The sequence below is a fragment of the Bufo bufo genome, chromosome 7 (assembly GCF_905171765.1).
Source record: "Bufo bufo chromosome 7, aBufBuf1.1, whole genome shotgun sequence".
NCBI lineage: Eukaryota > Metazoa > Chordata > Amphibia > Anura > Bufonidae > Bufo > Bufo bufo.
Genome location: NC_053395.1, coordinates 87,494,201 through 87,520,877, shown reverse-complemented (window position 1 = coordinate 87,520,877; position 26,677 = coordinate 87,494,201). Strand labels below are relative to the sequence as shown.

Here is a 26,677-nt window from a genome sequence, read left to right as displayed (position 1 = left end):
ACGGAAACAAAACACGGTCGTGTGCATGAGGCCTTATGCTGTAGGCTCAGTGCTTGGCGTTATCACGGTTCATGTGTGGACGCAGGAGTATTGCGCCACATAAGCTGCCTGAGATTGGGTGGAGCCGAAGTTTATTGGGACGCATTTTGTGTTTGTATGGAGATCGTACAGAGAATTGCTAAGAGCCAGACAGTTGTGCATGAGACTGGCCTTGTTTTGACCAACTGGAGGTGGTCTGTATAGAGGAGTCGGGTCCTGCTGGTGTTTGTTGCTGCTACAGCAAGAGACCATAGAAATCTTACTGAGGGGGTGTGGGCTTGAAGCTTGATCCTACTGGATCGCTGTTACATGGTCTGTTGGGGAGAGCCCTCTGAGACCAGTGAGAAGACCCACTATATTACAAAAGTAGTTACAGGCCACTTCTGGGGTGTTCCAGTACCTAGCCAGGTGGTAGCTGTATCATCCCAGCTTGAAAATGTGACCAGATACTAAATGTACAAGCTGTGTGCCCATAGACTAGAACAGCCAAACTGTGTGCCCAACTATTACTGTAACCGTCAAGCCCAGTGCCACTGTTTATCATTATTGTGTTTGTTGCCCCAAGTGGAGTAAAGTTCTGTTCCTTTGTAGTCTGCCATGTCTCTGACCATAGTGTTTACGCAGCAGTGACCAAGAAAAGACCTGTTCCCAGGTATGAATGATAGAACAATTCTCCCAGCTGATCCCATACTCATATCACATAATAACATCAAGGACAAATTATAAACTACTTACAGTGGCAAACGAGAAAACGAGAGGCAGGCGCTCACAGGGTAAGCAAGTCTCGGTAAGTGGTCTATGGGTGAGAATACTACTCCCCTTCTACTGTTGTGCAGAAGTAAGCTCAACACTACTGCAAGAATTTGTGTAATCACTGGGGGTCGTTGCTGTCAATGTCAGCAGATTTCTCACTGAATTGGGGGCCACCCCTCAAGAGGTAGAGATAAATAGGGTTCAGCAGTAGAAAGGATTTCCACCCACTTATTAGTTAGAAACTTTCTGGCGCAAACACGGCCGAGACAGATGTCAGGATAACTAATTGTAAAATGCAAACCATGGCAAAACAAAAAGGGGACAGGAGCTCATAGGGTGATATTGATGATCAGTTGGAATTAAAACCATATGATTGCGCTCACCTTTCGGTGTAGTGAAGATCCTCAGTGTCGCTAGATCCTCAACTGATGGGGTGGCCATCCCTCCAGAGAAATGCGAATAGTCTAGGCAAGGGGGTGCAGATGGTAGATAGTTTGCACAATTCTGACCCTCATGGCACAAACACGACCACAGTAGGGTGTACTCATTTTGCTCTATTGGTAACCTTGACGACAATACTTTTCAGACTTTGAAACTCCTTTGTCATGTCTTTGAGGTAAGATAAAGGGTCACGGAGGAGCTCAGAACAGGGCCTCCTGGCTGACACTGTCTTGCGTTCATCACACATCAGGAATCTGTACAGTCTTGGTCAGGAGGCCCTGGTCCGAGCTCCTCATTGAACCTTTATCTCACCTCAAAGACTTGACAAAAGGAGTTTCAAAGTCCAAAAAGTATTGTCACCAAGGTTACCAATAGAGAAAAATGAGTACACCCTACTGTGGTCGTGTTTGTGCCAAGAGGTGTCAGAATTGTGCAGGATACCTACCATCTGCACCCCCTTGCCTACATTAATAGTGAAATGCCCTATGACAGGTTTTGGAGTCGGTGTATTCCTCTTTCAAGTCTATGGGTATCAGTTTGAGAATACGTCCAGATGCTCCAGAGCTCTGGGTTTACAGCTCTCAAACAGAAACCTGAGCTATATACATTTAGCACACAAGTATACGTCTTCACTGGATGCCTCTGTATGGTTTGCCGCACAACGGTGGTAAAATAAGCACTCTTTTGCCCTCCTTCAGTATAATGGGAGCCTATTGGTATGTTTAATACATGTGCTGTGTGCAAAGAGCGTTAGGGGGATGTCACTTACAGCAGAACATTTCTGTGACTGAAAATCAGTTCCATTTATTTAAATGGCGTCGGTTTGGAGGCAAGCATGTCGATTTCTGCAAGCCACCCTCAGATGAATAAAACAGCAAAATCTGCTGCGAGGGAAGTCAGCACTTCTCTTCTGGGAATCAAAACGCTAAGGCTTCCCATTGTACAGAAGATACAACCGCTTTAAATACCTTACATTGCAATACAAGATGCTGCTAAAGATTGTGGGAAATCACGTGAGAGTGATCGGGGAAGAAATTCCAGACATGCATCTGTACACAAAAACATGCCATGTAGAGAGGGTTAATAAATCACGTGACAACAGGTGACTGGTGTCCCTGCTGTGGATCCGTTTGTGTAGCACTAAATATACAATGGCTCGTCCATAAAACACGGACATAAAGGGGTACACGTACACCAAGTGTTTGTGCTTTGTCATGGTTGTTCTTGATTGATCAACAATGTTAAAGGGGGCTCCCCCACTTAGGTGTTTTTGTTGGCATGCAAGGAAACAAGGCTCAACATGTAATATCTGGTCACAGTATTTCTTTCTGGGGAAAAATAAAATTACATCTGCAACCACGCTCCGTGTGTAAACTGCATTGTGCATTTTTTTCTGATGTTATTTTTGATAACCCCTCAGTTAGGTGTGAATGTACCCTACCCCAAAACCTGCATTGGAACAGCCCGAAATCCATTTCCACAAAAACAATCCAAAATGGGCTGTTTTAAATTGATATGCTGTGGGTGGAAAACCTGCTGTACAAGATGGTCTACACAGCGTGGTGCACGCGCACAAGATCTTCCGCAGCCTTTGACACATGTGGCTGTATCCTTATTACACTGGGTTTTCGGTACATGTATGAGTGTATGAGCTGAAACTGGGACTTTGTAAGGAGTCGGACTAGAACTGCTACACCGCAGCCATGTCGCTATTTTAGGAGCTCATTAGGAACAGACTGTTTATTCAGTTTTCACTGTTAAAGGCTACACAGTTTTGTGGGATCCCGACATGAAGTCTCTACAAAGCCTAAAGGGGTATTCCCATCACAGACAATGGGGGCATGTTGCTAGGATACGCCCCCATTGTCTGATAGGTGCGGGTGCCGCACCTACAACAACAACAACAGAGCGCACACTGCGCATGTGCAGCCGCCCTCCATTCATTTCTATGGGGCCGCCGAAAGTTGGCTCTGCTATTTCCGTCTGCCCCATAGAAATTAATGGGAGCAGGGGCCGCACGTGTGCGGTGCGCTCCCATTCACTTCTATGGGAGCAGCGCTTGGTGGTGGATGGACCCTGGGAAATCCAGCCACAGCTCTCCCCGCTCCGTCCTCTTTGTAGGTGACCCGCACTTATCAGACAATGCGGGCATAGCCTAGCAATATGCCCCCCATTGTCTGTGATGGGAATACCCCTTTAAGGGTACGTTCACATTAGCGTTAAAGTTTTCCGGTATTGAGTTCCGTCATAGGGGCTCAATAGCAGAAAAATAACAATTCAGTTTTGTCTTAATGCATTCTGAATGGACAGCAATCCGTTCAGTATGCATCAGGATGTCTTCCGTTCCGTCCCCTTTACGGTATTCGGCATGCTGCGGCATTTTCTCTGGCCAAAATTCCGGAACACATTTCCATTGAAATGTATTAATGCCGGCTTCGGTACCAAGTGTTCAAGAAATTGGCGCATTGATGGATCCGGTTGTCCGGTCTGCGCATGCGCAGACCTTTAAAAATTAGAAAAAAATAAATACCGGATCCGTTTTTCCGGATGAGACCAGAGACGGATTCAGTATTTTCAATGCATTTGTCAAATGGATCCGCATCCGGAAACAAACGATCTCCGTTTGCACACAGATTTCCGGATCTGCCAGAATCCAAAAACACAAGTGTGAAAGAAGCCTAAGAGAAAAATGAACATTGCCAATGTAACATGGATCATATTACACAATGAATTCTAAGAATGATGATTACAAAACAATAAACAGTTTCACATAAAAATGACGGTACTTTCACACTAGTATTAACCCCTTAACGACCCATGACGAGAATGCTACCCCCGCGTGCGGTGCCGCGATCAGCGGCAGAGATCCGGCTGTTACTGACAGCCGGATCCCTGCTGCATCCACCATCGGCGATAACGCCGATGCCAGTGGATTAACCCCTCATATGCCGCGGTCAGCGCTGACCGCGGCATATGGGAGGTTTGCGCTCCCTCACCTCATCCATCGGTCCCCGCGCTGCTGTAGCGGTGACTCGATGGTTGCCATGGCAGCCCCAAGCCAAGCATGTACGGAGGCCTAAGAGGCCCAGCCCCAGGCTGGGTCTCCTAGACCAGTGTTTCCCAACCAGTGTGCCTCCAGCTGTTGCAAAACTACAACTCCCAGCATGCCCGGACAGCCTTTGGCTGTGCGGGCATGCTGGGAGTTGTAGTTTTGCAACAGCTGGAGGCACACTGGTTGGGAAACACTGTCCTAGACAACTGTTAGCGTCTTACAGTGTAAGACACTAACAGTTCAATACAGCACAATACAGATGTATCGTGCTGCATTGAAACAGGGATCAGACCCTGTAATGTTGAAGTCCCAGAGTGGGACAAATAATAAAGTGAAAAAATAAGTTAATAAAATTAAAGTTTTACAAAAAAAAAAAAAAATTATTTTTTTTTTTACTTTAAAATTTAAAGTAAAAAATAGGGAAAAGACAGACATATTAGGTATAATCGCGTCCGTATCTACCAGCTCTATAAACATATCACATGTCCTAACCCCTCAGATGAACACCGCAAAAAATAAAAACTGTGCTAAATAAACAATGTCACCTTGCATCACAAAAAGTACAACAGCAAGCGATCAAAAAGGCGTACGCTCACCAAAATAGTACCAATCTAACCGTCACCTCATCCCGCAAAAAATGAGCCCCTACCTGAGACAATCGCCCAAAAAAAAAAAAAAAAAAAAAAAAAAAAACACTATGGCTCAGAATATGGAGACACTAAAACATATTTTTGGGGTTTTTAAAAAAAGCTGTTACTGTGTAAAACTTACATAAATAAAAAGTAAAAAAAAGTATACATATTAGGTTTTGCCGCGTCCGTATCGACCGGCATTATAAAAAATATCACATGATCTAACCCCTCAGATGAACACCGTAAAAAATAGAAAACGATGCTAAATAAACCATTTTTTGTTACCTTACAGCTCAAAAAGTGTAATAGCAAGCAAAAAGTCATATGCACCCCAAAATAGTGCCAATCCAACAGACATCTCATCCCGCAAAAATCATACCCTACCCAAGATAATCGCCCAAAAACTGAAAAAAAAATAAAAAATAAAATAAAAACTATAGCTCTCAGAATATGGAGACACAATAATTTTTATTTTTTTTTCAAAAATGAAATCATTGTGTAAAACTTACATAAATAAAAAAAAAAATTAAAAAAGAAGTATACATATTAGGTATTGCCATGTCCGTGACAACCTGCTCTATAAAAATATCACATGATCTAACCTGTCAGATAAATGTTGTAAATAAAAAAAAAATAAAAAAAGTGCCAAAACAGCTATTTCTTGTTACCTTGCCTCACAAAAAGTGTAATATAGACAGTGCTCCAGACTAAAAAAAAATATGAAGGAGTCATTGGCTCATAACCTGAAAAATTTAGGAGCCAAATGAAATTTTTAGTCGCCAAATTTAAAAAATATATATATCTGGGATGCTTAGGAGCATATAAGCCATCTGAGGCTACTTTCACACTAGCGTTGTTTGAATCCAGCATAACTGCCCGCCGGATCCGAAAAAACGTGTGAAAACGGATTACATTTGAATCCTGATCAGGATTTTGATCACATTGAAAAAAATGCATTGGAAAAAACGGATCCACCATTTATGGACTAACTTTTTTTTCCCCATTTTTCGGGTTTAACATGCAAAAGCCGGCGGTAATGCAAGTCAATGGGAAAAAGGCCGGATCCGGCGTTCAGTCAAAGTGTTCAGGATTTTTGGCCGGAGGTAAAAATACAACATGCTACGGCTTTCTGAAAAGACTGAACTGAAGACATCCTGAATGGATTGCTCTCCATTCAGAATGCATTAGGATAAAACTGATCAGTTATTTTCCGGATTTGAGCCCCTAGGACGGAACTTAGCGCCGGAAAAGAAAAACGCTAGTGTGAAAGTACCCTAAGGCCTCATGCACACGAACTTGTATATTCTTTCCATGTCCATTCCGTTTGTTTTTTTTTGTTTTTTTGCGGGCCGTATACGGAACCATTCATTTCAATGGGTCCGTAAAATAAACGGAAGTTACTCCGTGTGCATTCTGTTTCTGTATGTCCGTACTTCTGTTCCGCAAAAAAATAGAACATGTCCTAGCTATTATTGTCCGCATTACGGACAAGGATAGGACTGTTCTATAAGGGGCCAGCGGTTACGTTCCGCAAAATACAGAATGCACACGGACGTCATCCGTATTTAATGCAGAACCATTTTTTGCAGACCAGTTGTGTGCAAGAGGCCCAAGTCTGAGAGGACACAATAAGCCCTTTAAGCAGTTCATGTTGATGAAGTCAGCTGGTACATGCCCAATGAGGCAGGTCTGAACAGTACCGTACCATGAGCTTTTAATTTACTTTTTTATTACTAGGCCATCAGCACCTGCAATGACTGAAAATAATGTAACACCGCAATCTAACTCCTGTTATAGGTGCCAGAAAAAAGAAAAGGTGTCAAGGCTGTCAATCATTAGTGCATGGACAGCTTAAACCAGGAACACACTAGAAATCAGACAGCAACTGTACATATGTCATTTAGTGCTGATTTGGAAAAATATTAAAGGAGTTGACAAGGGAGGAAAATTTTTTAGTAGTGCTCAGGGTGGTTTAAAAAGAATCAATACTCACCACCACTGATCCCCTGCCACTCCTATTTCAATGCTTAATGGATCTCCACTGGTCTCGGCAGCTCAGCCAATCACTGGCAGAGAAAAGTATAGCGCCATGGCTAGTGATTGGCTGAGCAGGCGTCTCCTGGCATTTCCTGCTTGTGGAGACTGGACCATTAAGTAGAGACCAGTGGAAACCCAGTTGGAACGGGAACATCAGGGATTGAGGGATGGTGAGTTTTGATTCTTTAATATAAAACCACTCCAAACACTTTACTAAAATTTTGCACTGCACTGGACAATCCCTTTAAACATTTTGTACTCCGTAGTTAAGGGACAGCAATAGGTTAGGTTAGATATACAAATAAATATATATATATATATATATATATATATATATATATATATATATACACATATACACATACACACACACACACACTGCTCAAAAAAATAAAGGGAACACAAAAATAACACATCCTAGATCTGAATTAATTAAATATTCTTCTGAAATACTTTGTTCTTTACATAGTTGAATGTGCTGACAACAGAATCACACAAAAAAAAAATGGAAATCAAATTTTTTAACCCATGGAGGTCTGGATTTGGAGTCACCCTCAAAATTAAAGTGGAAAAACACACTACAGGCTGATCCAACTTTGATGTAATGTCCTTAAAACAAGTCAAAATGAGGCTCAGTAGTGTGTGTGGCCTCCACGTGCCTGTATGACCTCCCTACAACGCCTGTGCATGCTCCTGATGAGGTGGCGGACGGTCTCCTGAGGGATCTCCTCCCAGACCTGGACTAAAGCATCTGCCAACTCCTGGACAGTCTGTGGTGCAACGTGATGTTGGTGGATACAGCGAGACGTGATGTCCCAGATGTGCTCAATTGGATTCAGGTCTGGCGAACGGGCGGGCCAGTCCATAGCATCAATGCCTTCGTCTTGCAGGCACTGCTGACACACTCCAGCCACATGAGGTCTAGCATTGTCTTGCATTAGGAGGAACCCAGGGCCAACCGCACCAGCATATGGTCTCACAAGGGGTCTACGGATCTCATCTCGGTACCTAATGGCAGTCAGGCTACCTCTGGCGAGCACATGGAGGGCTGTGCGGCCCTCCAAAGAAATGCCATCCCACACCATTACTGACCTAATGCCAAACCGGTCATGCTGGAGGATGTTGCAGGCAGCAGAACGTTCTCCACAGCGTCTCCAGACTCTGTCACGTCTGTCACATGTGCTCAGTGTGAACCTGCTTTGATCTGTGAAGAGCACAGGGCGCCAGGCTGGGTTGTTGCCCTCCTACGGCCTTCTCCACGTCTCCTGATGTACTGGCCTGTCTCCTGGAAGCGCCTCCATGCTCTGGACACTACGCTGACAGACACAGCAAACCTTCTTGCCACAGCTCGCATTGATGTGCCATCCTGGACAAGCTGCACTACCTGAGCCACTTGTGTGGGTTGTAGACTCCGTCTCATGCTACCACTAGAGTGAAAGCACCGGCAGCATTCAAAAGTGACCAAAACATCAGCCAGGAAGCATAGGAACTGAGAAGTGGTCAGGTCACCACCTGCAGAACCACTCCTTTATTGGGGGTGTCTTGCTAATTGCCTATAATTTCCACCTGTTGTCTATCCCATTTGCACAACAGCATGTGAAATTGATTGTCACTCAGTGTTGCTTCCTAAGTGGACAGTTTGATTTCACAGAAGTGTGATTGACTTGGAGTTACATTGTGTTGTTTAAATGTTCCCTTTATTTTTTTGAGCAGTGTATAAAAAAAATTAACTCTCACCAGTTGAATCCCACATCACTCCTGCACTGATCCTTCCTTATTTTCTTGTGCTGTACATTCACATGATGTGAGTCTATGGTCACCTGCTGCACATGCTGGCATCACCAATGAGGCCAGTAATTGCCTGCAATGGTCACATGGACATATTCCATGTCATCACTCAGAAAAGAAAAAACTGCTGGGGACAACAGCATCAGCGCTGGAGTGGCTGGGAATTACCGTAACCAGTGAGTGAGTATTTTTTAAAAATATTTCCTGCATTTAATTTCTTTTGAATTAAAGTTCTTGAAAATCCCTTTAATTACTAATTAACCTGATTTATTTATGCAGTAATGATGGTCCCGAGTACTAATAATGTTCAATCAGCACTGCAGAAACTGGGGAATATGGACAAGAACATATGCAGAATACATACTCATGTTTCAGGCTCCTTGAAGTGTATGAGATTAGGGAAGCCACTAAACCAGGGGTGCACAACCTGCGGCCCGCATGTGGCCCCCAGAGCCAAGATTTGCGGCCCCCGTCCCCCTGGACAGAAACACAGCTGATTGTAAAATCAGCTGTGTTTCTGCCAGCAGCGCTGCGCGATGAATCATTACAGCTCCTGTCCCTGCATTGTAGCAGGAGCAGGACGGGTCGTCGGCTGTCAGTGACAGGGAGCCGAAGAGAAGGCAGAAGCAGTTATCAGCGCTTCTGCCTTCTCCTCACACAGGTGAGCGCTATGTAGGGTGGACCCGGCTTGGGGGCAGAGGAGTGCAGAGCTGCAGGGTTAGGAGACCTGATCAGCTCTGCCTGTGTACAAATGCCCCCACCATAGGCTGGTTTCCCCTGTAACTGGGGCTCCTGGGGACAAATTATGCAGAAAAAAATATATTAAATAAGTTTAAAAAAAAATATAATAAATCACAAAAAAAAAATAAAAAAATAAAAAGGAAAAAAGTAAAAGGAAAAATTGCTAAGTAAAAGAGTGTTCACTGCCCACTAACAGTCTTTTTATGATCCCTTGTCATTATGTGGCAAATAGATATATATATATGAAAAAATACAGAAAATAAAAATGTAAAAAAATACAAATAAAAAAAATATAAAAAAAAAAGTGCAAATTAGTAGAGTGTTCATTGTCCAACAGTCTTTTTATGACCTCTTTGGGGAGATATTATGTGGCAAAAATATATTTCAATAATAAGTAATAAAACAAATATAAAAAAAAGAATACAATAAAATACAAAATAAAAGTAATAAATAAAAAGGAAATAGTAAAAAATACACAAAAAGTGTCAGTGTCCCTCAAAGGTCTTTTTATGACCTCTTGGGGGATATTATTTGAAGCAGAAATATATTAAAAATTAAGTTAAAAAAGATAAAAAAAAAACTATAAAGTACATAAAAGAAAAAACACCCACACCAACCAAAACCATTGCCATTATCGCCCCATTCATGTGAAACTAACTATACATATAAATATACGGTAACAAAACGACCGACACAAAATAGGGAACTAATTATAATCATTTATTTTGGTGTCAGTTTGAATATTTAAAGAATAAGGAGTTTGAAAAATACTTTTTTTAAAATGTTTTGTGCAGTTTTCCCCAAATAAAACGAAAAAATAAATTATAAGGCCCTATCTGTCAAGTGAAAAATTGTTGCAAAAATTATTTTGGTAGTCCCCACACATAAAGTTACAACCGTTCGAACCACCAGGTGCACAAAAACACAAAAAAAATTTCAGGCCTGGTTATTAACCAATAAGCGCTTTCCCCACTAGTAAGAGAAAGTGCTTACTGGTTATTGCAGGGCGCCTGTAACTGGCAGGAGGCGATAATAACCAGGGAGCACGGCCATTGCAGTGAGGGAAATCACTGATTTAAGAACAAGTTCCTGCAGCGTGGCCCCTGAACCAGAAGATGCATACAAACCTGCTCCATGCCGCCCTGCCCCCGCTGCCTCCATCTTCCGGTTCCTGCACTTTTACACCTGTCCGTGCATGACCATGATCACATACACCGCTCCAGTCAATGACTGGCTGCAGCAGTGACACTCTGCTTGTGGCCACATCACCGCTGAAGCCAGTGATTGGCTGCAGAGGTACATGTGACCATGGCCATGCACTGACAGGTGTAATCAGCGCCAGGAGCAGGCAAGTATAACTCTTCAGTTTCAGGGGCCATGCTGCAAGAACTTGTTAAAAATTCATTTTTACTGGGAAATCCCTTTAAGCCAGGGTGGATTAGCCATAGATCTTACAGGGAAATTTCCTAAGGGGCCACCTGGACCCTCCTCACAGCCGGCCAGTGAGAGTTTTTGGGGATGTATTTTGTGCTCATGGGGGCAGTATTGTGTGCAGCGGTATAATGTGCCACAATATGGTATTGCTGCTCCGGACTTCCATCAGTTTGTACCCGACTACAAAATGGGGCCACTGTTAGTATTTTTCCAGGGCCAGCAGCGAGATATTCAGATCAATTACTGGAAACACGTCTTCATAGGGACACTCACTCATGATACCTGGCGGTATAATCGTGCCGCACATCTCTGTGTGATAAGGGATGTGCTACTGATAGTCAATGTAACTAAATGAAGGAGGAATGACTGATAGCGATCATTCCACCCCAGTCACTTTACATCGGCCTGTGTACATTGCGGCCCCTTGAAATAGAGCGATGTGACAATGCGGCCCTCAGACCAAAAAAGGTTGTGCACCCCTGCACTAAACGATGCTCATTTTATTCACTACGTACAGCCACCTCCTGCTCCCTTGGCTGTTCTCCTTTCTCATGCCAATGGTTTGTAAATGGAGGGATTCCCAGCACTGGTTGTGCGATTTCTTGGCTCTGTCCTGCTTCCGCTCCATCATTCTGCGAGGTATCTTCCCCATTATATCTCCAGTAAGAGTGTCTGGAGCTGGATAACCTATCACCACGTGACTTACGACTATAAGGTCTCTCAGCCCGAGAGCGACCATTGAACCTGTAGCCCTGTTCTTTGCCCTTAGAAAGATCCATTGATTCAGGATGATTTACTTTGCTGGGTGGGTGAGGGCAGCCCATCCAGGGGAGAATGTTTGGAGAAGCTCCATAAGGGATCTCAGGGGGAATGTTAGGAGTCTGCACTTTTTCAGTGGAGACGCCTCTGGGTCTGTTTCTGAGGCAGAAGGGTCCATTGATGGGATAATATGTCTGCTCTTGGGGGATCAGGTGGTATGTCTGGAGGAAGGTCAGTATGGAATGGTCCCTGAAAAGGGGGGCCTTTGGGGATGGGGCTGGATTCAAAGGCACATGAGGTGTTGGAAACCAAGGAACCAGGCAGCGAGGGCATAAGCGGCAAAGTTTGAGACTTGTTAGTCACATCAGTTCGTTGTGAGGGAAAACTGGAGTCCAAGGTCTACTGGGAGCTTGACGGGATTTGCGATGTAGGAGTGCTGAATTCACACGTCTGAGATCCTGGCCCGGAGTCCTGCTGAGTGCAGGAGCGCACGGCGTCATTGGTTGCTAGGACGCCGTGCGCTTCCTGCTGCAGTACAGTAATACACTGGTATGATCTATACCAGTGTATTTCTGTACTGCGGCGGCAGCAGGAAGCGCACGGCGTCCTAGCAACCAATGACGCCGTGCGCTCCTACACTCAGCAGGACTCCGGGCCGGGATCTCACAGACTTGTGAATTCAGAAGCAGACTGCTGGAAGCACAAGATGCGGGAACCCAAGCCACGCCCACCCTCTATGTCGAGTAGTGTGAGCGAGCGGATCTTCATCCAGCAGACGGCTGCAGCGTGTCTCTGCTGGATGAAAGCCTTTTTTTCTTATAGGCAGAGCAGCGGAGGGTTTAGGCGCAAATGGCGACAAGACTACAAAATCTTGTCGCCATTTTGCAATTCCAAGTAGCATTGGCGACCATTTTGGTCACCATCTGGAGCCCTGATAGAGCAACCAAAAATCATATGTACCCTAAACTAGTACCAACAATACTTCCACCCTATCCCGTAGTTTCTAAAATGGGGTCACTTTTTTGGAGTTTCTACGCTAGGGGTGCAGGGGGCTTTAAATGGGACATGGTGTAAAAAAAAAAAAATGTCAAGCAAAATTTGCCTTCCAAAAACCGTATGGCATTCCTTTCCTTCTGCGCCCTGCCGTGTGCCCGTACAGCAGTTTTACGACCACATATGGGGTGTTTCTGTAAACTACAGAATCAGGGCCATAAATATTGAGTTTGGTTTGGCTGTTAACCCTTGCTTTGTAACTGGAAAAAAAATATAAAAATGGAAAATCTGCCAAAAAAGTGAAATTTTTCAATTGTATCTCTATTTTCCATTAATTCTTGTGGGACACCTAAAGGGTTATCGACATTTGCAAAATCAGTTTTGAATACCTTGAGGGGTGTAGTTTCTAGAATGGGGTCATTTTTGGGTGGTTTCTATTATGTAAGCCTCACAAAGTGACTTCAGACCTGAACTGGTCCTTAAAAAGTTGGTTTTTGAAAATTTCCGAGAAATCTCAAGATTTACTTCTAAACTTCTAAGCCTTGTAACGTCCCCAAAAATAAAATGTCATTCCCAAAATGATCCCAACATGAAGTAGACATATGGGAAATGTAAAGTAATAACTATTTTTGTAGGTATTAATATGTATTATAGAAGTAAAGAAATTGAAACTTTAAAATTTGCTAATTTTTCAACATTTCTGGCAAATTTATTCTTTTTTTATAAATAAAAATGATTTATTTTTACTCCATTTTACCAGTGTCATGAAGTACAATATGTGCCGAAAAAACTATCTCAGAATGGCCTGGATAAGTCAAAGCGTTTTAAAGTTATCACCACATAAAGTTAACTGGTCAGATTTGCAAAAAATGGCCTGGTCCTGAAGGTGAAAATGAGCCCGGTCCTTAAGGGGTTAAAGTTTTCCGGTATTGAGTTCCGTCATAGGGGCTCAATACCGGAAAAAAAACGCTTCAGTTTTGTCCCCATTCTTTGTCAATGTGTTTAGTTGCGTTTCCAGACCGGAGAGCCAACCGCAACATGTTATATTTTGCTTTCCGTCCTGGGAAAAACGGACCATGAACCCCAATGCAAGTCAATGGGGACGGATCAGTTTTCTCTGACACAATAGAAAACAGATCCGTCCTCCATTGACTTTCAATGGTGTTCAAAACAGATCTGTTTTAGCAGTGTTAAATATAATACAACCAGATTGATTCATAACGGATGCAGATTGTTGTATTATCAGTAACGGAAGCGTTTTTGCTGATCCCTGCCGGATCCAGCAAAAACGCAAGTGTGAAAGTAGCCTAAGTGATTTTCTGGTGTGGGTAGATTTAACTATTCTAGGCTATTTTCACACTTGCGGTAGCCTTTTCCGGCGGGGGAACAGCCTGCCGGATCCATGCTACCGCAAGTCCGCTCTGACACTATTCACTATAATGGGGGGGCGGGACGGAGGTCCGGCCACAGCATGGTAAACATGCCGAGGCGACCGGACAAAAACTACAATGCGCTGCGTTTTCTGTCCGGCCGCCTCTCGGCAGGTTTGTCATGCTGCAGCTGGCCCTCCGGCCAGCCCCCATTATAGTGAATGGGGCCAGAGCGGTCCTCCGGCAGCACCACGGATCCGGCAGGTTGTCGTTCCCCCACCGGAACAGCCTGCCGGAAAAGGCTACCGCAAGTGTGAAAATAGGCTTAATCATCAACTAGAGCTTCACATTCTTCTAATTTCTCTTATATTGCATTGTCAAATGTTCTCAGATTTGTACAAATCTTAGCTCAAACTCATGCAGAAATCTACATAATTACTACAATTACCGCCCCAAAAACAACTTTCATAAACATGAAAACATTGCAGTTTGCTGCACTATACAAAGCTTACTTGTGTGCTAGATATGAGCCAACTCCTAGAATCCATTTGTATCGATTGCATTATGATAGGCTTGTCAAAAGGTGTACGGTATATCCGGATAACAGTCCTTTCTTTGAAAAAAAAAAAAAAAAAAAAAAGCATCTACAGTAGGTAGGTTACTTAGTCCCTGACTAATTGTTGGGAGTCTACAAGTTATTGCCTGCAGATATGTGATGGCTCATCAACCTCAAGAAAAATTCTGTGTATCCATTTGCACCACTTACATTCTACAAGGTTTTCGACATGATGTAATCCATACATTTGTCCCAGATGTAAAACTAAGGAAAGACACCGCAAACAAGCTGCATTACCTGAACTTTGGCCATGTCCAGACTACTAAAGTTTTAACTGCATTCACCATCTGCTGTATTCTGAATAAGCAGTAACATTTTATGGCTCAAATTCTAAACTCCTGAAATTAATATTATTACACTCATGTACCAGCATTCAGGAAATTCCAAAAGCTATAGAAAAGACCATTTCTAAGTTCTAACATATGAAAACTCTGGTCTCTATTGGTGCCACATTACTACAACATGGTATGTTTAAAATCCTGAATTAGTGAGGTACTCTCTCTCCTTGGGGAGAGAGCACCTTACTCGGCGTGAGGAGACTTATAGGCCATACATGCTCCTCTGGGATTCTGGGAACAAAGGGATGCAAATGAGGTCTTAGCAAGCTCTGTCTCTAATGCCACCAGATGTAAGGCAGCTGTCCTACAAGTCAAAGTTTGACCCTTTAAATAGGCCTTGAGACATGACGAGGATATTAAATAAGCCAGCACCGATTAAGGCACTCTCTTCAAAGAGAGATAGTACCCCACAAATCCTGACTTGGTCTTCTCACCCAGTACTCTCTGCTCTGCACTGATGAGGGGCAACCACCGTATAACAGCTGTCTGCAGATGAGGTGCAGGCTTATTTAAAGGGATTCTGTCACCTACTTTTACCCTATAGAGCTGCGGACATGCACAGCTAGATCGCCGCTAGCATGTCCGTAATATACCTGTCCCATATCCGAGTGGTTTAATTGAGTGTAAAAAATGATTTTATAGATATGTAAATGAGCCTGGTAAGGAGCCTAAGGGGCTGCACTAACTTCTTGGAGCCCAGCACCGCCTGCGTCCTCCCAATCTCCTCCTTGCTCACAGTTAGATTGCTGTAATCTTGCAATGCGCGATCTAACTGATTCAGAGGACGCAGGCGGTGCTGGGCTCCTTCACAGGGGGTGTGGCTGGGCTCCAAGAAGTTAGTGCAGCCCCTCGGGCTCCTTACCAGGCTCATTTACATATCTATAAAATCATTTTTTAAACACAATAAAAGGACACAGCGCTATGGGACAGGTATATTGCAGACATGCTCGTGGCGATCTAGCCGTGCATGCCCACAGCTCTAAAGGCTAAAACGAGGTGACAGAATTCCATTAATATCAGTCATGTCTCAAGGCCCATTTAAAAGGATCGAACATTGACTTCTAGGATAGCTGACTTGGGCCCCTTTCACACGGGAGAGTATTCCGCGCGGGTGCAATGCGTGAGGTGAACGCATTGCACCCGCACTGAATCCGGACCCATTCATTTCTATGGGGCTGTGCACATGAGCGGTGATTTTCACGCATCACTTCTGCGTTGCGTGTAAACCGCAGCATGCTCTATATTGTGCGATTTCCACACAACGCAGGCCCGATAGAAGTGAATGGGGCTGCGTGAAAATCGCAAGCAAGTGCGGATGCGGTGCGATTTTCACACATGGTTGCTAGGAGACAATCGGGATGGGGACCCGATCATTTTATTATTTTCCCTTATAACATGGCTTAGCCCCGGCCACACATCAGTGGGCCGGCGGTAAACAGTGAGAAGGCCGCGGCGCTGCTGGAGCGCCGCTGCCTTCTCAAACAGCTGATCGGCGGGGGTCCCGGGTGTCGGACCCTGGCCGATCAGAAGCTGATGATCTATCCAGAGGATAGATAATCAGTGAATTGAAAGTGCAGAACCCCTTTAATGAAAACCTTATTCAGACTGTTCTGGACCTCAGATTGGGCTGAAAGTTTTTCTTCCAAAAAGACACTGACCCTAAGCACACAGCCAAGACAACACAGGAATGGCTTAGGGACAACTCTGAACGTCATTGGTGGCAGTCACAGCTCTGAACCCAATTGAACATAATTGGAGAGACATAAAAAGGGATGTCTACCGACGGTCCTCAACCAACCTGACAGAGCTTGAAAGGATCCGCAGAAAAGAATGCCAGAAAATCCTGAAATCCAGGTGTGCAAACCTTGTGTCCTCATACCAAAGACTGGAAGCCATCATTGCTGCCAAAAGTGCAGGGGAGGACTGTGAGCTTAAAGTGGCCCTAGAAACAACAACAAAAAGTCTCCCCGTGTCGTAGGCAGGTCCAGATTAACACCACCACAAGTAGGCAGGGCCAACAATACGGTAGTGCAGCACAAAATACCTCCCCTGCAGAACCAAATACTACAGTGCAGCACAATATACCACCACCTTCTCTATAGTATTCAAGTATATCACTGTCCTGAGGATGTCGATGCAGTTGAATCAAGTGCAGGAGGGGCACCTGATGCTCCTACATTAAATAATGGTGACAGCAAAAGACCATTATGTGCTCAGCCAGTAACCATGAGATGGGCTCAGACAGCTCCCCGAGCATCGGTTCACCAGAAAATTTCCCTGTAGGGTCTATGGCCAGTCCATCCCCTGCAAAAGTGCTTCAACTAAGTCCTGAGTAAAGGATCTGAATACTTCTGTCAATGCAAGATTTTAGTTTTTCATTTTCAATATATTGGCAAAGAATTCCAACATTGTTTTCACTTTGTCATTATAGGGTACTGAGTGCAAATTAATTAGGAAAAAAATTATAATTTGATCTTTTTATTTCAGCACAAGGCTGCAACATAACAAAATGAAAAAAGAAAAAAAAAAAAAACTGAAGACTTTAGACACTGTATATTTTTGGCCTTCAGGAATTTAACCCTTTTATGCTTCTAAATCCAAACTCCATAACATTAGTGGATGGTGAAGTGAGTTAATGCACAGACTGACAGCTGTGTATGTACAATCTCCTGACCCTAGGATGGATTTGATGCAATACAGCTGTTGACTACACTTTACCGTAAAGAACATGAGAATGCTCCTAACACTAGGGGTGGCCACCAACAAAATAACTGTTTGACAAAAGCCATTTCAGTAATCAGCAGTATTTGCATTATCTGTACATAAGAGCAGGAGTAAACCCATTCCTGTCCTGAAGTGCAGATATTTTACTAGAACTGCCATTCACCACTCTTCATCTGGACTAGACATTTTTGGACCGTAAATTCTACCAGACCGGGAGAACAAAGCTTTTCTTCTGGAACTCTAGTAGATGTTTTTACACAACATCCCCTAAGATTAAAGGGGTTCTGGACTTTGTTTAAACTGATGATCTATCCTCAGTTTAAAGCATTTGTTTTTAAAGCATTTGTTAGAAAATGACGGGATGAAAGGGATGCAAATGAGCTCTTAACAAGCTCTGCCTCTAACGCCACCAGGTGTAGGGCAGCTATCCTACAAGTCAATGTTCAGCTCTTTAACTAAGCCTTGAGACATGACTTGGATATTAAATAAGCCAGCACCTCATCTTCAGACAGCTGTTTTGGGGTGATTGCCCCTCATCAGTGCAGAGCAGAGAGTACTGGCTTGAATGGGTGAAAAACTGGGTGAACTGGCTTAGAAAATGACACCATGTAACAGGCCCATAGATTCTTACGATGAAGTTCAGAATTCCGACCATAGCAAGAAAATCTGTAATACTGTATACCATTTTTGACGATCACGAAAAACAACATGGGTTCATAATTTCTCTAGGAAGAAATCTTTGCTCCCACTGTCAACACCATAAGAGGGTCATATAAAATAAACAGTATAAAAGAAATGTTTAACATTCATTGCTATAACAGGGCTCCAGATCACGACCAAAACGGTCGCCAATGCGCCTTAAAATTTACAGATGGCGACAAGACTTTTTAGCCTAGTATCAGTTAAAGAACATGGCACGCGCCAAGTTCTCTTCACTAGCACAGTGGAGAAGGAGGGAGTCCCTCCCTCCCCACTGTGATACGGCCGCCACTGCCACCAATGGGGAGATAGCAGGGAGGAGGAGGGGAGGAGCTGTGGCCACTGCGCCAATGAATGCAAAACATTTTACCACAAGTATAGGCAGCAGTATCTCAGACCCGGCCTCAATAACAGGGCATGCAATACGCGGCAATTAACCCCTCAGGTGCCACATCTGAAGGGTTAATTGCCACGGATCGCATGCCCTGTTATTGAGGCCGGGTCTGTGATACCGCTGCCGACACTTGTGTAAAGGAGTTAAAGAGGACCTTTCACGGGTCCAAAAAATATGAACTTAGTAGCAGGCTACATAGAGCGGCGCCCAGGGATCTAAGTGCACTTACTATTATTCCTGTGCCCCGCCATGTTTGCCCGCTGTGGCCCCCGGTATTTTCAACATTCAGAGCAAGGAGGAGGAGTCGCCAGTGTCTCTCCTTCTCCCTGACAGCAGCGCTGTCCAATCACAGCACAGATCTCAGAGCCAGGGAGTTTTTTTCTCCCTGGCTCTGAGCTTTGCGCTATGATTAACCAGCGCTGCTGTCAGGGAGAAGGGGAGACACTGGCGTCTCCTTCTTGCTCTGAATGTTGTAAATACTGGGGGCCACAGTAGGCGAATGCGCAATTCACCATTTTTAGTCACCTTGTCCCCCAAAAGATGTCACTGGATGTGAGAGGTATGTGGTGCTGTATTCTCCTATATGTAGTGCTGGCTCACTACTGTGACCAGCGTCTCATCTTCTCCGTCAAGTCCTTTTTTTAATTATTTGCATTTTGGCGACTAAAAAAAATGTAATTTGGCTCCTAAATTTTTTAGTTTAGGAGCCAATGGCTCATTGTTATTTTTTTCCGTCTGGAGCACTGTATAAGCTCATCGTCACCACCATCCTATTATTGCTGTACAAGGAACAAAGTCTTTCTTGTGACAACCAGTGGGGGGGGGGGGGGGGGGGGGATGTAAAAAAAAAAAAATGTTACTTTTTTTTATCACTTTACAACTCTTTTCCATATGTCACTTTACAACTCTTTTCCATTTGTCTTACATAAGGATCCCCTTCTGAGGGCTCTTTCAAGGAACTAGATTTGGTGGGGTACTATATCTCCTTAATCGGTGTGAGGAGGCTTAGGCCATACATGCTCCTCTGGAACTCTGGGAACAAGGGATGCAAATAACTTCTTAGCAAGCTCTGTCTGACCTCACTAGATGTAAGGTCGCTATCCTACAAGTCAATGTTCAGTCAAAGTGAACAGAGCTTAGCCGCGCCCAGGCCAGTGATACTAGTCGTGACATCACTGGGCCAGCGGTAAACAGCGAGAAGGCTGCAACACTACTGCCAGCACCGCTGCCTTCTCAAACAGCTGATCGGCGGGGGTCCCGGGTGTAGGACCCCCACCGATCAGATGCTGATATATCCAGAGGTTAGTTCATAAGTTTAAAAGAACTGCAGAACCACTTTAACAGTTTTCAGGGAGCAGTTTTTTGTCAAATATGAAAGTACACAGAAACAAGTGTAGTCCAGTAGTAGAACAGTCATTCCTGAAATTAGGTGACTACAGGGTGTATCACATCTGTGAAGTCACCAGAAGTATTGCTACAGTCACTGGTTTACATGATGAATTTACTTTTTATAATTTCCTGTTTGGAATAGTCGTTCCCTTTGTGACACTCCTATGTGCATTACACACCTTTAGGCCTCTTGCACACAACCGTATGTATTTTGCGGTCCGCAAAAAACGAATCCGCAAAAAATACGGATGACATTTGTGTGCATTCCGTATTTTGCAGAACGGAACAGCTGGCCCCTAATAGAACAGTCCTATCCTTGTCCGTAATGCGGACAATAGAACATGTTCTATTTTTTTGCGGAATGGAAATATGGACATACGGAAACGGAATGCACACAGTAACTTCTGTTTTTTTTTTTTGCGGACCCATTGAAGTGAATGGTTCCGCATACGGTCCGAAAAAAAAAAAAAAAAAACGGAACGGACAGAAAATACATTTGTGCGCAAGAGGCCTTACTAAATGCAATAGTAAAGAGATTCTAGCCCTCCTGGATAGAGCACACTCGGCGCCTGTACATGCGGCAGAGTTTGTCGTGGAAAATTTCTGAATGGTGCTTGCCGCCAAAACCACCAACAACCCCATTCAGATGAATGAAACCGATTTCAAGTTGCAGAAATTTTATGCAACAAAAGTCGGCTGCATGTTAAGGTGCTGTCAAGAGACTTGAGCATGTACAGTACTAAAACTGCATGGACGATAAACCACTGTACAGTTTAGGCTACTTTCACACTTGCGGCAGGACGGATCCGACAGGCTGTTCACCCTGTCGGATCCGTCCTTCCGCTATTTCGCCGTGCCACCGCTCTGTCCCCATTGACTATAATGGGGATGGGGGGGGGGAGCTCCGGCGCAGTACGGCAGTTCGCGGTGAGAGGCTGCAGAACTAAAAAGTCGGACATGCAGGACTTTTAGTCCGGCGGCCTTTCGCCGTGCTGAGCCGGAGCTCCACCCCGTCCCCATTATAGTCAATAGGGACAGAGCGGCGGTCCGGTGGCAGGACGGATCCGACAGGGTGAACAGCCTGTCGGATCCGTCCTGCCGCAAGTGTGAAAGTAGCCTTACCAATGTCCATTAGATCAGGCACTGGCAACTTCCAATAGCAGACAAAGCGCTGGCAGCGGTTTAAAGCCGCAACCACATGTCTCTTCTCCGTGTGGTCCCCTCCACCATCTTCACCTCTGCCTTCCATTGAAAAGGAGAAACGACGCAGCCACGGGTATGTTCAAGTGTTCTTTGGCACATATAACCATGTTGTCAGCAAATGGGAGTTTGTGTTATAGTTTATACAGCATGGATTGAAGGGAGTAGGTCACCACATTTTGACATTATAGACCGCTTACATAGCGCTGTAGCATAACTGTAGATGATTCAAATGGTACCTTTGTGGTGTTCTGGTGAAGTTCACCCGAGGCAAAAACAGACTTATTCGTATGTAAATGAGGGCTCGCAAGTGCCCAGGGGCGGCGTTCACTTGGTTGGAGCCCGGGCTGCTGTGCCTCTTTTGCTCATATCCCTGTCCCAGCCTCTGCCTGCCCTTCTCTTCCCTTGCGTCGTCGTCCTCCTCCTCCTCCTCTCCCAGCGAGATCCCGCGCACCTATATCAAGAACGGGGCCCCGAAAGTGAAGGAGAGCTCACTGCGCATGCGCAGCCGCCCTCCATTCATTTCTATGGGGCCGCCGAAAATAGAGCACTGGCTTAGCTATTGCCGTCTGCCCCATAGAAATAAATGGGAGCATGTGCCGTGCATGCACGGCACGGCACGGCACGCTCCTATTCACTTCTATAGGGGCAGTGATTAACGCTTGGTGGTGGACGGACCCTGGGAAATATGGGGTCCTCCAACCACAGCGCTCCCCGCTCTGTTCTCGATATAGGTGCGGGTCCCAGCGGTGGGACCGGCGCCTATCAGACAATGGGGGCATATCCTAGAGATATGCCCCCATTGTCTAAGATGGGAATACCCCTTTAATAATAAATAATACAAACTGTGGCAGAAATACAAAATACACATTGGATTTTTAAAGGGGTTGTCCGGGTTCTGGGGACGGGGACTTTTAGAGGCAGGTACTAGTGATACCTGCCTCTAAAACCACTCAGGACAGCGTTGAGCCGGTGACGTCACTGGGATCCCCGATAGGCGGAAGTCTCTGCCCAGCAGTGTGTTGTGAAGCCCGGTACATCACCAGAACACAACTATTCTTACCCTGTGCGATGCAGCAACGACATGCTCCAATCCTACACTCTTTAGGAGTGAAGGGGCGCTTACGCAGGGTTCAGCCCTGAACCAGGACAACCTCTTTAAGACCTGTATTTATGAACATACCCTTAGGGCTCAGTGACCATTTTATCTCACTGTGATTTTGTAATAAAAAGATCACAGAGAGGCCCCGAGCATTATCAGTCAATCTGCTGTCCGGAGCGGGGGTTTGGCATTCTTTCACGCAGCGGATTCCACGCACGGCAGCCCTTATAAGCTTCTCCTCCCTACTGGATTCATCTGACTCTAAGCTGCATGTGTGATTCCAGCCAAGTGTACGCTGCATTTCACAAGCACACCAAAATCCATAAACACAATGGGAAGATTTACTCTAGGTTCACATTAGTATTAAGAAATCCGGCAGCCTGATCAAGCATACAAAGCGGTAAACATTGAAGACGACGCCGTGCTCGTTTAGGTACCGCAGCCTCTCCAAACAGCTGCTCCGTCCGTGGTGGTGCTGGGAATTGGACTTTTGGATTTTTTTCACAGATGTTAAACGGTATTCAGTATTTTTTACTGACAGTGGGTCAGTGAAAAAAAAATTATCACGGAGGCATGCACTACTTATGTGATGCAGACCAAACACGCCCATTGATAATCTATGGGCTGTTTCACATGCGTGTCATCCCCTGCGTGAAAGAGAGCCAAGCCCCGCACTGGACAGCAGAGACACGGAGCACTAACATGACTGATAATGCTCCGTGCCTCTGTGACTTTTTTACTACAAAATCACGATGACAATTTTATCTCACTGTGATTTTGTAGTAAAAAGATCAGAGAGGACGGAGCATTATCAGTCATGTTACTGCTCCGTTTCTCTGCTGTCCAGTACAAGGCTTGGCTCTCTCTCACTACTTAGACCCCATTCACACAACAGTATCCGTTTTTGCAGACCACAAATTGATAATGCAGAAAACACGGATACCGGCGGTGTGTTCTCCTCATTTTGCGCATTGGAACATTCTCTTTTTTGTGGGTGCCATGGAACAGACATACAGATGTCGACAGCACACACCACATTCATCCAGTAAAATTAATGGATCCACATCCAATCAGCAAAAAATGCGTGTCGGATGAGGACTGAAAATACGGTCATGTGATTGGGGCCTTAAACTCACATTCCCAGCATTGCTGCTCTTCACCAGGCAACAGCGGTGATGTGGTGTTTGGCTGTAGTGGCGATATGCCTCAAAGGTTAATGCTGTACTCTACTGAGACCAATGGTTGGCTGCAGTGGTGACTGCTGGATCTAAAACATTACGTCACAGCTGCATCCCATCAGAGAGGATGGAGTGGCGGCCCCCAATCAGTGTGGGCTCAGGAAGGTCAGATTATTATTCCCTCCCTGTAGTTTGCTGGGCCACAGAGAGCCTGCACTACACTCTTAAAAAGCGGTTGTCCAGCTGATCGCATGGGTCCAACATCCCGCACCCCCGCTGATCAGCTGCTCTGTGCATCTCTGTTGCTGGAAGTCGGCCCTAAAACGACACAGTAGTAGATGACGCTCATCACTTCAATGGGAGCAGAGCTGTCCACTACCATCCTGACTGTGCTTTAAAATGGAGAGCGCGGGACAAACCTCCCCAAAAAGACACTTTTTTCTTCAAGTGAGGCTTGAAACAAAGTTTTCCACTTTGACAACAGAAAATTGGTGAAGGCGCTTGATAAATGTCCCCCCAATGTTCTTATATCTGTAAAGTCTATTAAGCGAAGGTGATGAAATGAAAGGTTTACACTGGCTCGCTTCTATCCACGTGTGTGAGGCAAAGAAAGGAGAATAGAGCCATATCACAAGTTCCCAAAAACATCCCCCTCCAGCAAACTGTCTGCCGTGCGGCCCCTCCTTCGCCAGAGGTACATAATACAATGAATGCCAAGCCCTTCTGACAGTGTCCACCCCTCATCCAACTGTACAAGGCACGGAAAATGAAAACTGCATTCTGCTTTGTTTAGTCAGATCTGCGGCATTGTATTACCGGTAGTTCTGTAATGTGAAACAATAGAAGAAAACCAACCAGACAGACGACTCAATACCTGCAGCTAGTGCCCTCCTGTACAAATGCACTGGTAAGGAGTAGGCGGCACTACCAGCAACCCTCAAACATTACAGGGTTTTATGTAGAGTCCTCATAGCCCTTTTAATCAAGCAAATCTTTTTGAGAACTGAAAACGGATCATCTTTTGTGGTGACCCAAGCGGAGACCCTGGATAAGGCATACTACCTGAATGGAATGACTGGCAGTTCCCTCATGGGTCCTCCATCGACACAAAGGTTAATAAACTGTCAGGATAGGTTCACACAGAGGATGTTGTCCACAGCAAAGTCCCCAATATATCCCAGGGCAGACACTGCTGTACTGTGACGCAGGTTCTGCTGCGGGTTTTCACACGGACTCGCTCTAGGTTTAGCTCCATTGAATGTTGAAGGTTCCCAATGTGGCGTTTCAAGGTGTCGGCGTGGTAACCGCGCCAAGAATGGACCTAGAAAATTCTTGAAAACCGTGTGGCAAAACCCTCAGCCTGCCATTGAGAACAATGGGAAGCGGTTTCTGCGCAGATTTGGCTTGGTTTTTGGCAACAAATGAGAACTGAAACCCATGACCAAAATCCTCTGAACCTACCCTGTCAGAGCATCGGTTTGTGCAGCAGGAGACGCACACAAAAAAATTATTTGAATAGGCACGGTTAACCCAAAGAAAACGTACACCCCCACACCCGTCAGGAAGCCTCGCTAATTAGAAACATGCCTGATATTAATTAGGACAAGGAGGCTCTTCTCTCACTACAAGCACATGGGGATTCACAGCCTGCAATTTTAAGCTTAGCAGCGTTTCCAGACGTTCCTTGAAACTCGGGATTAAGATGTTTTCTTGGCCAGAACATCTAATTCAAGACTTGGCGTTTCTGAAACTACACAGAGAGGAAATCACCCCATGGAGGTGTGAAGATATAAGGTGTCCCGCCTGATGCTCCACAGAAGACCTCTAGATGCTTTTTCAACATCAAGTAGATATGTACCTATGGGCATCCTCAAACTGCGGCCCTCCAGCTGTTACAAAACTACAACTCCCAGCATGCCCAAACAGCCTACAGGTATCAGCCTACAGCAGGGCATTGTGGGAGTTGTAGTTTTACAACAGCTGCAGTTTGAGGATGCCTGGTAAAAAGTCTAACATCGCCCTACATCCAAGCATGCCCTGTGTAGTGTCCGTCACAAGATGGGCACACAATCACTCCTCAACCACACACTAGATCTGTTGCAGCCATTGCCAGCCTAGTGGCACTTCCAGACAGTGCCATGTGTACCTAGACAGAAGTCTGTATTTGTAGGGCAGATGCTGTAAGAAGTTGTGATGGAGCCTGTCATTACTGGACATGTCAGGTCCTAATGGATGTTACTAAAGAGGCAGCATCTCTCACCCCAATATGCTACTACTATCTGGGGAGCCGCTGGCACCCACTGGGTCTCACCCCTCATCCCAGTCCGGATCCAGGTCTCTGCACTGGAAACAAAGGGACGTTCAACAACTCAGAACACGTCACTCACCAGTAGCCGTAGAAAGTGACTTGTCCGGGGTGTGGAGGGTTAATGGCCAGCCCAGGGTCTCTGAGGACCTCTATTGCCCAGTCCATGCCCATCCCAGCCCGAGACACGTGGATGGCACAATAGAAGCAGCCATGTGCACAGCCCGGACACAAGTCGCACCAGTTCATTCACTCCATGGGATACCTTATAGAGATGGCTCCGCGTCTTGTAGCCTAACCCAGCGCTTCACCTCCCTGCGACTAGAGCTTGTGCCGCCAGTCACTAGCCTGCGTGGGAATGAATGGAGAAGCCGCACTTCCTCTACTACTATCCTGCTGCCTCGGAGAGAGGCCAGTATTGGGAGAGGAGCCGCAGCTATCCCAGCCTCTATATCCCCCTAGCACGGCCGCCTCACTCCGCCCCTGTCCCAAGCCGGCGGTGTGCGTGCAGCGCCACCAGGCGGACGCCTTGGAAACTACTCAGTGAGTGCAGCTGCTCTCACATGGTCGGTATTTGGCAGGCAAAACCAGCAGTGGAACCAGGGCTGCCATCAGAGATTTTGGGGCCCCTAACACAGCTCAAATCCTGGTGGTCCCCCCCAAGGCGAAAGCTAATTTTGCCGCCCCCCTTGA

At 45.3% G+C, this 26,677-nt stretch overlaps 1 protein-coding gene across 3 annotated transcripts in view; it reads right to left on the bottom strand.

Annotated features, from left to right (window-relative positions):
- MYO1B (myosin IB) overlaps window positions 1-26,405 on the bottom strand; it is a 325,313-nt gene extending 298,908 nt beyond the window's left edge. For all 3 annotated transcript variants that reach the window (XM_040439420.1, XM_040439422.1, XM_040439424.1), the window contains exon 1: window positions 26,250-26,405. The gene's annotated coding sequence lies outside the window, so the exon portion shown is untranslated. The remainder of the gene's footprint in view (window positions 1-26,249) is intronic.
- Between the last annotated feature and the right edge of the window lie 272 nt (window positions 26,406-26,677).